The 13,037-nt window shown below is 38.8% G+C and overlaps 1 long non-coding RNA gene across 1 annotated transcript; it reads right to left on the reverse strand.

The window, feature by feature from the left end:
* Positions 1 to 2,322: 2,322 nt before the first annotated feature.
* LOC113299700 lies at positions 2,323 to 4,549 on the reverse strand. The gene is made up of 2 exons (XR_003335157.1): positions 2,717 to 4,549; positions 2,323 to 2,582 (listed from the first exon to the last, which is right to left on the reverse strand). It is a non-coding gene; the product is annotated as an uncharacterized LOC113299700 (long non-coding RNA).
* Positions 4,550 to 13,037: the final 8,488 nt, after the last annotated feature.

The following is a 13,037-nucleotide window of genomic DNA, read 5'->3' on the forward strand; positions in this document are numbered from 1 at the left end:
TTCTTCACCGAATTAGTATCTTCGGGTTGCACAAGTTATGTACCACTTCCCAACGTAATAACATCGACACCATCTCTTGGGTTAAGAGGTTGGGAAGGGAGTTTCTCACCATTTTGTGCATGCAACTGATTAATTTCCTCGGCCATCGAACCAACTTGTGTTTGCAAGTCCTTGATCGCACCCTCCGTTCTTTGCATAAAAGATTTCAGCAACTCTTCCATATTGGACCCTTGATTTTGAGGTTGTTGTTGTTGTGGTTGACCAACTTGTGATTGCAACTCCTTAATTGCATTATCCGTTTTCTGCTGATTTAAGTTCGCTAGTTGTTGATTTTGCTGTACCACGGACATTAGCGCCTCCACCAAAGTAACCATCTTTGCCAATTCTGAATTTTGGGCTTGTTGCGGTTGTTGCACTTATTGTTGGAACTCACTCGGATGGTTGTAAAAGAACTTGTACTTGCAACTTACTCATAAGTGTTGGAGTAAATACCATACGGCTGAGTTGAGAAAATAGCATTGACATGCTCTACATTCTCATAAAGTGGGCGTGATGGTTTTACAACCACTGCTGAAATTTGTTGCATCATCGCCATCATATTTCTCATTTGTTGATGTAATTCAATAATCTCGTCAACCTGATTAATTCCCTTGGTAGGTTGTTCTGATCCACGACTTGAAAATTGTTGAGAATTTGCTTCCATACTCTCAATCAACTCTCTAGCATGTGTCACCGTATTGTTCATAAGTGCACCACCACTTGCAGCGTCAATAAGATTCCTATCACTTGCTTGAAGACCTTCATAGAAGTATTGGATAATCATTGCGTCACTAAATTGGTGATGAGGGAAGCTTGCTACTAAGATCTTGTACCGTTCTTAACATTCATACAACGATTCCCCCACACTTTGCTTCATCCCACAAATCTCCTTGCGAATTTGAGTAGCCTTTGATGTAGGAAAATATCTCTCTAAAAAGAGTTTCTTCAACCCGTTCCATGTTGTGACACTTCTGGAAGGCAAATAATACAACCAGTCCTTAGCACTATCCGCCAAAGAGAATCGAAAAACATTCAACATTGCACCATCCTCATCAGTCTCCGCTGGAAGCATGGCCATGACGATGGTGTGGAAGTCCATAAGATGCTTGTTTGGGTCTTCATTCACCATGCCATGGAACTTTGGTAATTCTCTAAGCAACCCCAGCTTGATCTCGAAAGTAGAGTTTGTTTGAATACACCACTGTTGTATATCCAGCTTGTGAGAAGCCAAGTCCTTGAGTGTACGATTTGCATCACCCATTGCTTTTTCTTCTTCTTCAAAAGGTGGTTCTTGTTCAACCAGAACCTCTTGTTCTACAACTTCTTCCTCTGCTTCCAACTCTAGTTCTTCCGCCTCGTCAACTCTTGCTTGGAGTATTGTTCCTTCAAGAGTAGTTATCCCGCACCTTTGATAATTCTAATTCTTGGGAGCCAGAGATTAGTACCTGAAAAACAATTCTCACAAACTAAGTCAGAAAAACGAAATAAGAAATAAGAAGCAAAGATAAAAGCAAAAATAATAAAAAGAAACTAAAAACTATATAACAATTCATATCCCTCCCCGACAGCGGCGCCAAAATTTGATCGCAGTCGTATGCGTCAAAAATAATTCACTTTCTTACTCAACAGAATATAAATGAAGTACAAGGTAAGGAAGAGCTCATTTCGACATAGAGGCAATTGTTGTTATAAGAATTCTAGTTTCTTGGTAACCAATGGAGGGAATTTTGTTTTATCAAAATAAACAAAGCAATAAAGTAATGAAAATAGTTGAAAATAATCAATAGAGAGAGATATTGGTCAAGGAGTTCATCTTTTATCTTAAACAAGTGCTTGCATTCATGATTAGAATTACAATTTAATCTCTTCATCATCAAAAGCCTAGAGTATCAAGAGAGCAAGATATTCCATTAATTTCCTAAGTTCATCAACACACACATTAGAGATGCGTATGTGAATTCTACCTAAAGAATAACCTAACGCCTTGCGCTAATTAAGTTCAATTCCTAGGAGCATCAAGTTTTGGAAATAGGCTAATTAATGCAATTGTTATACATTGCGCATGACAATTCGGACAATGGTCAAACTCTACATATGATCACAAGAGTGTATCACTACAAACCCTGATCATATCATACTACTTGTATTCGGGGTTATCGCTTGACGAAAAACCCTAAAATAGGTATGGACAAGGATGCAAGTTCAAATAATTGGCCACTTAACCAAACAAACATCTAATTCTATCACAATACATCAATCATGTGATTATAAAAATAGTAGAAGTTTGAACGATAATCAAGAGAGAAAACTAACGCACTAATCAAGCACAAGTTGTAGATATAGGACTACATCCTTAACCAATAACATTAAATTTAGATACTCATAGCTATGGAGTTCATCATAATCAATAATCAAATAACGAAGATGTAAGCAAAGTAGCGTAAGTAAAAGCGGCTCTCCTCCTTAGCTCCAAGTAGCATCCGTTCTTTGTAGAAGACTTCCCTTTTGTAGCTTTTCTCCCCACTTCTAAAATTAGGTCCAATCTGCAAAGTCCAATACAAAGATGTCCACCAAGCCCATATTAAATAAATACCCATGTAAAAGTTCTGCTCAAAAAGTATCACCGGGAATCCGAGAAAGTGGCTGGAGGTTAGCCGGGAATCGACAGGAAAATCACCTCAGGTAACCGGGAAAATCAAACTGGTCGCCGGTCAACCTGGTCAGGACTCGGGTCAACTCAGTCAAAGTCACTGAGTCAAGGTGAGTCAACTGGGATAAGAGAGTCAGCCATGAGTTAGCTGAGATCACTAGGCTGAGTGGGATGAATTCCTTGGGCCCGAGCCATTGCAGCCTTGTACATGCCATAACCTGCTATTGCATCATGATAGTACACTGCACTCCTTTCCTGCAACTGCATCTCAACTGTACTCAACTCCAACCTCCCATCTACACACACCTGAGCTTCTTACCACTTCATAACACTCTCAGCTGCAGCTTTAAGATAAACCCATTCTTCATCTCAGTTCATTCTAGATTCACTCCATCACTGGCTTGACCTCACAAATACCAAACCATACTGCAGCTGCATCATAACATAGCACCTCAGTTCAGCTACAACCTGACTCCTGCAATTTCTTCAGTTAACAGTGCCTGCAACTTCTTGCTTGCACAACAACCACCTGTAAAAGCTTCAATACAACTCTTTCCATCTCAGTTCTTCTCAGCTCATAGCCACCACTACATAGCACCAGCAACTCCATCAAATAAACCCTTGCCTGCAATTTCTACTTCTCACAGACCCACCAGTTCAACCACCAGAACCACAACAACTGATACTTGCTCTTCCCTGTAAGAATTTAATCTTACACATTCATCTAAGCCTCTTCTCCTCCAGAAACTCACTTGTACTCGACAACAACATTCGACCTAGCCATTTCAATCTTCCATGCCTTCACTGCAAACAAAATTGCATCAGTTCCAACAACAACAACAAACTCAACCATCATTAGATCTGCACCATCTCAGTAACTCCATTAGCAACATTTTAACTCAACCTGCATCATCAATTTCAGTCACTGCTCCTTATTGTTCATCTTGACTACCACCTGAAGCGGCAACAGCAGCAACACCTGCATCTGCAGTTTACAGCTCTTTCATCTCTTTAATACCAACATCCTCAGCATCTCAGCTTCGGCATCACCAACACTTCCATTGGCACCATTTCCTATACAAACCAACCAAGCCAATTCCCCTTTGAGCTCAATAACACCTCAACAACACTTCCATTTCTGTCCATTTCCCCTTGGCAGTTACTCTTCCTTGATTCAACCATAACCTGCACAGAATCTGGTACCTGAACCTAGGCATTCATCTAAACACATTGCAGTTTACTTCACAGCCCTAGGCTCACCTGCAACAGCTGCAACTTCAATCCAGCAAACCCATTTAAGAAGCAACAGCTCTTTACTAATCTTCCCATCCATTTCAGTACCACCTGAATTTCGAACCAAGAACGAACCAGAACTTCAAGAACCCTAAATTCATCTCAGACTTCAAATACGATATTGTAAATGGAATACCCATTTTCCTTGTTCATCTCGAGCTCCTAAATCCGCAATCATAACCACCTTTAACAGCTTCAACCACCATCTGATTTCGAAACCCATTCCTCCATTTCAGAGTAACACCAACTGAATCTCGATGTAACCCTGAACCTGAGACAAACCCATACTTCTGATTCATCTCAAACCCTTGAATTTCTTCATCAATCCATGACAGCAGCAAAGCTTCTCTGGATCTTCTTCCAATCAGATTCACAGCAACACATAGAAACCCATCTGGATCTCGATTTCAAATCGCTCCTCTTTATTTCAACAACAACAGATCCCATTTCTACTTCGATCCAGCATCACCTTCTTCTTCTATGTCGATGAAATCATTTCCAACTTCCCAAATTTACCGATTTCTTCCACCACCAGCCGCCTTTTCTAACACAGATGCAAAAATAAACGAGAAGAAATAAATTCCTCTCAGCTTCAGGTTCTGGTAATGATGGAAATTTACAATGGCACCCACAAATATGATAAGGGCTGCCAAGCTTGTATTGGAGATGTAGATTGTCCTTTCTCCTTGACTGGCTCCCCATGGTACTTGCCTATTATTCGAAATCTTCCACCAACAACAGTCGCCTCTTACATCTCAGACTCACTTCTTCTCTTCAATTTCTCTTCATCACTAAAGCAGTCGTGCTTTTCAGACAGATAATTGCATCACTAAAGCCGACATGTTTTTCAGACAGAAATTAAGAAATAAAAGCAAATAATGAGAAATAATCCGCCTCCAACCGCAGTTACACCTTGTTGCCCGTTTCTTCTTGTTTTGTTCCAAATGACTCCAAAGTACCTAAACACTCAAAATCAAACATAAGATACATAATTTACAAGAAAACTTAGCAAAGAAAGCATAAACAATAGATAAATATTAAGGTGTTTTATATACCTATCGGGTATGCCACAGTTGGTTGTCATATTTTAGTATCAAAACTCAAGAGTCGCTTGATTAGAACTACCAAATTCAACTTCGTTAGGTTAGATTAGGAAGTCAAGAAATGTTGAGACGTACAAGTATTACTTTGAAACCTGAAGATTCCGAAGACGTCTGACACCTACGATAATATCATCCTTCCACTTGAGGATACATGACTTGACTTGTTTCCACTTCTATATCGTAAGCTTTCCAGTCCTTTCTGATTGAAAACATAACATGCAAAGTTATAAACTCTAGTATAAGAGACTTGATCATCATATTGTGATCATAAGTCATGAATCAAGTTTATTATTGTGTAGGTACAAAAGACTGTTGAAGATTTAAAGACAAGAAAATTTCTTGTTGGTTTCGTGTCTTTCTGATTTGCTTCGTACACAAACTTGATCGGCTGGGATCCGAAAAGATCTAGTTTATCTTTGACAGACTTGTTATTGCAAGTCGTATTATATCGACAAACTATCATTTTGTGGTATTCTTCAGTATTTGAATCTGATAGTTTGTGTACATATACTAATTAACTTGGTAATTTAGATTTTGATAGATCTTACCTAACAAAGGAGTTTATTTACTTAAACGAAAAAGTATTTGTGAACTCAACTAGAATATCTCTAATTTAATTCTTAAGATAGAAAGAGTGGTTACCAAACAGATTAGTTATTTACTGTTTGGAAGACAATTAAAAGGAGTTGAGTGCTTGAAGTCTTCACGGTGGCTGAAACAACTTAATATAGTGGACTTTATCTTAGGATTGGTTGTAGGCGCAGGGATCAGGCATCCGAAGAATTACATGAACCACACTTAGCGACTAAAAGTTTACGAAAAAGACCCTCCACTCTCGAGAACCCTCTCCAGCCTATTAGATAAGGCCAAAATAGAGTCACAACCTTGATGAAGGTCCGCTAATCTATGATGGAACGCCGCAAATATATTTCACCTCAAAGATATTTTCACCTCTCCCAACTACGTCATCAGATCTGGTAGACACCTACAACCCCTGACTAGGCTGAGATGCATCTGTAGCCTATTCCAGAAAATACAACTTCAGTAACCAAAGAAGATTATGACTGGGGATTGCTCACCGCAGCCCATCGCTTACAATAATCAAGGATTCACAAAATATCTGAAGACAGTCTCCGGGAACATAGTCTTTGAAGAAACCTATAACATCGCGTCCGCAACATGACACCTCTAAGCTCATACCTTCGACGTCTCTAGAGGATTTCTCCCATATGAGTGTTCAAGCACATTATTATCATATCCATAAGGGTATAATAATCTCATGTATCTAAGAGTCGGGGTAATACGCAGATTCATTCACTCAATGTTGACGAGTTTGCAAAACATCCAAGTTGCGGCTCAATAGGCCAGACGCTAATGAAGGCTTCAACTTCAATTTCATTTCTTGCTCCAGCCTTAATGCGAAAAGGACAACAAATATAAAGGAAGACTCCAACCTTCTTATCTTCCCTTGCATGATCAAATCTGAGGGGTATGGATTCACGGTGATACTAGCAAATCATCTTTCATTTAGTAGCAGGTCAAAGTAGTTATGCCTAGGGGGATCAATCAGTTTTAGAAATTTAATGTAGTCACGTCCTTCGACCAGAATTCCTAATCAACATAGATATTAATAACAAGACCGTCCACTCATATCATCTTGAAGAGGTAACACCCACATCTCATTTGGTCTACCTTCACCTCTTTCGTAACAGATTATTATCGCTCATAGAAGTAAAGATGTTCGAATACCTCATCACAACTTCTGAGGAAATATGAACCCTATCACTACTTGAAATACATACGACATTACTCATGCTTTCTCTACCTTTCTTAAGGGTTTTGGTTGCAAGATTCAACTTTGGGATGACCTTTCAACCTCAAGTATTTCATCATCTGCTTCGGAATCTTCAAGCTCTCTATATGAGATGTCCAAGCCAGACAACGAGGAGTCCAACCAGAAAAGATGTCCTAGATAAATAAAGTGTCTAATCCAGAAGAGATGTCAGAGCCAAAAATTAATACATTGCTCGGTGCCAGACATCACATATTACATGACCCCGGGGAATGACGTCAGCTCCAATGTTGATATTAGCACGAGATTGCGTTGGGCACCATAACTAGAAGATATGAAACAAAAACTTTCAAATCCATGAAGTCATGAATCCTTCACCTCCATCTCCATGAATCCTTGAACCCTTAACCTCCTCATGAATCCTCCACCTCTGCATGAAGCCTTTACCTCTATAAATCCTTCATTTCTATTGATGGTGCAAAACGATTTGCTGGTTTTTTAGGAAAGTGAAGAGACGACCGTGCGGACAGGAACTCCTCGACCGATCAAAGTGCTTAACCTCAATCAGATGCACTGCATGGGAGTGCCTTGAGTTCGCGAGATCAATCTGTAGGATTCCGGCCTAAACCAAGACAATGGTCGTTCCAGAGTCAATTCGCTCACAAAGAGGGAAGAGAGTTGATCTGTAGGAGGGAAGCTGAGAAGTGTGTGGTATCAATGGTGATCAAGGGTTGTGAATGTGTTATAGGTTTCTGCAAGTGAATTGCTGGGTTCGAATAAGTTTGAATTCTTCTCAGTATGAGAGTGATTGTTCGGGTGAGAATATTTGCGATGATTCTCGTATATTTGTCCTTTGTTGTTTACACGATGAATCTTCATTGTTCAATCGCGTATTTAGAAACTTATTTATATTTCCAGACACATTGATCCCCAGTAAGTCTGACGGTTGCTCGAGTGAAAAAGTGAGAAAGTGGGAAATCGTGGTTAAACCAGTTTCTGTTCTTGCAGAGACTTGGTTGATTGTCCACCCACGACTTTATTAACTCCCTCAAATGCTTGTACAACTTATTCACATTTCTCTTCGTGGATGAACACACGTTTCGTAGGTCACCAGACCAAAACCTTAATTAATATTCCCCATGTGACATGATTGATGCCTCATGATTGTAAAGTCTGCAAGGAAGACATGTATTTAATTAGTAAGTTATTGAGACTAGACAATGAGTCTTATCCTTGATGAGTCGAGCACAATGAACGAATGTGGTATGCTCTGAGACTCATGGATTGAAGATAAGATGTCTGCTGGGACAATAAAGATGTTCAGACATTGAGTCTTGATATCATTTTACCATTCGGGATGATAATGATATTTTGATAATTTGGACCAATCGTCCAATGAAGTTGCTCGATCGAGGACTTATTTTGATATGTCGAATATTCGACAGGAAATCAAAGATATTATTGAACTATACAGAATGCTCAAATATATCATGAATGATCGAATGATAAAGTAGGAATCAAAAATATTGGATGGTCGTCCGTTTGAAACATGTTGCTCAGTCGAGCAAAATGTTGGTATCAGGACCAAACATTAAATACAAATTAGAATATTGATTGCTGGATCAATATGATTCTCGAATGTTGAAATTTGAATCAAACATGAGGAATCTTGCTCAATCGAGCAATTAATAGTTGAATCAATGAGTTCTGAACCCAGTTGATCGTGTATTTTGCTAGTTTAAACAATTTAGTGTTGATAGATGCAAAATAAATATTGTTAGTTTAAGCGAATATTGCTCGTTTGAGTAATGTTGCTCGATTCGTGAATTATTGGTAACCGAACCAAATAAAATATTAATCAAAATATTAGTAGATGGACCAAATATTATATAATTAATCAAGATGTTGATTTCTGTATCAACATAAAGTTATTAATGTTTGAACTTGCTCAGAATTATGATTTGCAGAGCATTCGGTTCGAAGCCTTAATTTTGATCGATTGTTGATCAATTGATGATTTACTGAAAATCAATCACTGAGCGAGAGAGGGAACGGTCACATGGGATGATGGCCGACCATGTAGCGCCTAGATGCTCGAATGATCAAACACCAAAGTCCTCTGCAGACCAGCTGGTGAAATGATGATTAAATGCTAGTTTAATCATTTATTAAAATAGTGCTCGTCTGAGCATTAGGCAATAAAACCTAATTATGGAGAGATGAGGGACCTAAGAAGGGGTATGAAACTGGCTCTTGATGGTCGTGGGACCATCTATGGGTCAATTGAACAAGTTCCAAGTTGGTTGGAAAGTGTTTGAACCCAATATGAACTGTAGATTAATTAGGTCAAATTGTTAAAGTATGTGGGACCGGCTCCTTGCAAGCCTAAGGGCCAACCTTGGTCAGTCAAGGTAACATGCCTGTGTCACCATATTGTTCGTGTCTCAATTCTGAGAATTTTGATATTTTCTGACGCGCATTCGAGCAATATTTTGGATTTTCAGAAGAGTTTGAACTTGACTGAAACTCTCGATTTTGCTCGAATGAGCAAGTAGAACTTTGCCCATGTGATCAATATTTTAGCGATATTAAAATAATAATATTTTAATATTTTTTGTGAGGAGCCTAGTCGGTCATGTGACCATTTGACTTTTTGGATTTTGACGGTTTGAACAATATTTGAGAAAATATGGAAAAAGTAGGGTTTTGCTCAAACGAAGGAGTTCCATGAGATGAAGGAAATAATATTAATAATAAAATAAGGGATTATAGGGTGTGGGACTGGCCACAACTAGGGCATGGACGGCCGGCTCGTAGGTCTTGTCCCGTGCCACCTTTCCGTATTTTTTATTATTTTTTCATCATGTGAAGGAAATATGGAGATACTAAGAGTTTTGCTCGAACGAGGAAGTTTGCTCGAATGAAAGAGTTTTCATGAGATTAGTAAAAATAATAAAATAATGGGAAGAGGCGTGAGGCCGGCCACGGCGACATGACCGGCCGACTGGTGGCCCCGGTCACCAAGACACCCTTTTTATTATTTTACTTCCCTATTTTGCATAGGTTTCCTCGTTCGTCCATATTTTTGAATGCTCGTTCGTGCGTTCGGGTGCTCGTTCGTGCATTATTTCTAAGTACACTCACACTATTTTCTCGGGGCTTATTCGACGGTGACCCAGATGCCCGATCAGTGAATATTTATTACTAATTCATAAAATTTCGCCGAGGATCAATCATGAAACGGATTAATAAAATAAATTTAGTATCTATTACCAATCCATGGAATCAAGCTGAGGATCAGCCATGGAACGGAGTAATGAGATAAGATGATTATTTATTACTAATCCATGGAATCCAGCTGAGGATCTGCCATGGAATAGAGTAATGAGATAAGATGACTATCTATTACTAATCCATGGAATCCAGTTGAGGATCAGCCATGGAACAGAGTAATGAGACAAAATAGATTATTTTCTAGGAATTCAGTTGATGAATGTCACGCTAGAGTTAATCTATGAATTGTTACATACTAGCATGCAATATGTTTAGGAACGAGTTTATTCGAGAATCGAGGTATGAGATGATAGAAGCATCACACTCGTTCTGAATATTGGTCATGTATAGTCAGGGAACAATATGAAATCCTAAAGACGTTAACGCTATATACTAGCATGCAATATGTCTAGGAGCCATCCAATCATTAAGAGATTCAATACACATTCTATCTACATAGTCAGGGAACAAACAATGTGACGATCTGAAGATGTTAACGCTCTATACTAGCATGCAATATGTCTAGGAGCCGTCCAATCATTTTGATTCTATGTAGAGGTGCTGATGAAATATGCAACGTGTCGAAAAGCTCAGCTGAGAGGCTTTACGAATAACATATTCATATAGAGCTCTGAGAGGATGTACGCTCAGTCAGAGATTGTGAAATGAGCTTTCAGGAATCCTAAAATATGAGTTTCACATACATTTCTGAAGCCGTGTCAGAAACATGCAAGATAATGATTTTACGAATTTAGCCTTTGTTGAAAATCCATCATCAACTTCAAGTCCCCTGCTTAGTGAAGGACAGTCATGTTCCGCAGTAAGCATTGGATGGTGAATTTCCTGTAGACGAGATAAGTATTTGAACTTAGTCGTAAAAGACATTACCAGAATCCTCGATTTGCTCCAATGATGTCTTGTACGGGTGAATGCTTGGATAAGAAATCTGGCGGTTTGACAGAGCATCATCCTGTGAGTGTGGAGAGATGAGGCGCCGCTTATTCGGGCGGTCGGACACCCAATTTTGGTCGATTTAGCGTTTACGGGCCCGAGCCCAAAAAAGGAAATCCTTGTTTTAGGAACAGATGTTCGTTCGTTCCCTAATTTAAGAAACAAACAATAATCCCTAGCATAATAGATTTTCTTATTTTATTTTAATAGACCTGCGTCTAATGATAAATTTTTTGTCTATGAGCTTACACGAAAACCAAAATTTTATTTTTTAAATATGTGAGCTTTCACAAAATGGAATAAACTCTCGTTTCAAAGGTGGATGCTCGTACGAGAGAAAAAGTTTTTTTTTTTTTTTAATATTTACGTGGGTTGCTTGACGTTTTTTTTTTTTAATTTTGGTTTTGAATAATCATTGAAAATAGACAATTATTTATGATGAAATAATGTCTTTATGTGAGCTTTCACAATAGTAGAATGGACGTTTGTCCAAATTTTGAAAAACTAGTGGATGTTTACACGGTAAAATTTACGTGAGTTGTTCATGGTTTCATGAAAATCAAATTTTGATATTTGAATAATGAACTTTGCTCGTCTTTGCAGATTTGAAGAAACGAGCAAGTTATTGAAGCTTTTACGGTATAATCACTATTGTTAGTGAAATTGTAAACATGTATGAGTTGAATTGTTACCATTTTTGTTGCGTGTTAGTTATTGGTATATCCATGACTCCATGTCTTTCGCCTCATATAATGGTGACTTCCAGCTACAACCGCTCTTCGGCTCTTCCGGGGAACACTCCAGAAATACCAAGCTAAAATGAAGACTTATGCAGATGTTCATGCCAAGGTGAATCAACCTTTCAGAGATGTTGGAAAGCTGATACAAGGTTTGTCTCTCGATCATCTAGGAGTCGTGCGTGGTGGAATCAACACTTTCTTATATATCCTTAGTGGATGCAAAAGAGAAGCAGAGACGAGATGAATTATTACAGAAGAGAAAAGTTGAAGACGAAAAGTTTGCAGCTTATCAGCAAAACGGCGCCGGCTTCAGCAAGTGAGACTAGCGGCTGAAGATGAAGTTCGATCTCGCGCGGACGTAGTTCAGATGCGGAGGAAGTTGAATCCGTCTGGAAACCTATTGAACGTGAGGTTGAGCCATATTCACCGAGTATAAGGGTTGAACGATTGGCCAAAGATGATTTCCGAGACGAATGTGATGAAGACGACTATTTGGATGCAACTTATGATGATAAGACCTCCTGGAAGAAGTTCTTGAAGAAAATTCAGAAGATGATTCTGAAGAAGAACTTGAAGAAGATTCTGATCACGAAGATGATGACAGACGATCAATCATTGTAGTAGTTGAACATCTTTTGATTTTTGTAGGTATAGATATTTCCTTGATTATTTCAGTATTTTTACTTCATGGATATCAGTAACCTTGCTTGTCTCTTTCCTCTGATTGAATGGGGTGGATGATCGTCCATATGCATGAAGGATCACGATTTTTCCTTAGAAATTTTTAGCTTGTTCATCCAGTTGATGTGAATTTTGGACATGTTGTAGTGGACCTACGTATATATAGAATGACATATCCTTTGATTCTTCATCAATTACTCCAAGTTGTCGCTTTGCGCAGGATAATGCAAAATTTTATCAGATGAGCTTGTTGCAAAAACACCTGTCTGTTTACTCTTTGAAACTTATGGAGCCATCATGGAGAGACGTGCAGTATCACGGTGGACGACTGTCAGTCCCCAGTAGTGGTGGGGATCTATGGGGATGTCGCTCGACTGTAAGTGTTATGAATCCCATCTAGAAACTTTTACTTGTACGTCATCGGCTCTGGAAGTTGTTGAAACTTCATTCCATGTTGGAATTCAATGCTTGACTCCAACTTTCGAAGCTAAGAGACAGAGGAACCATTTTCAAAA

This window comes from Papaver somniferum, chromosome 7, assembly GCF_003573695.1.
Source record: "Papaver somniferum cultivar HN1 chromosome 7, ASM357369v1, whole genome shotgun sequence".
NCBI classification, from domain to species: Eukaryota; Viridiplantae; Streptophyta; class Magnoliopsida; order Ranunculales; family Papaveraceae; genus Papaver; species Papaver somniferum.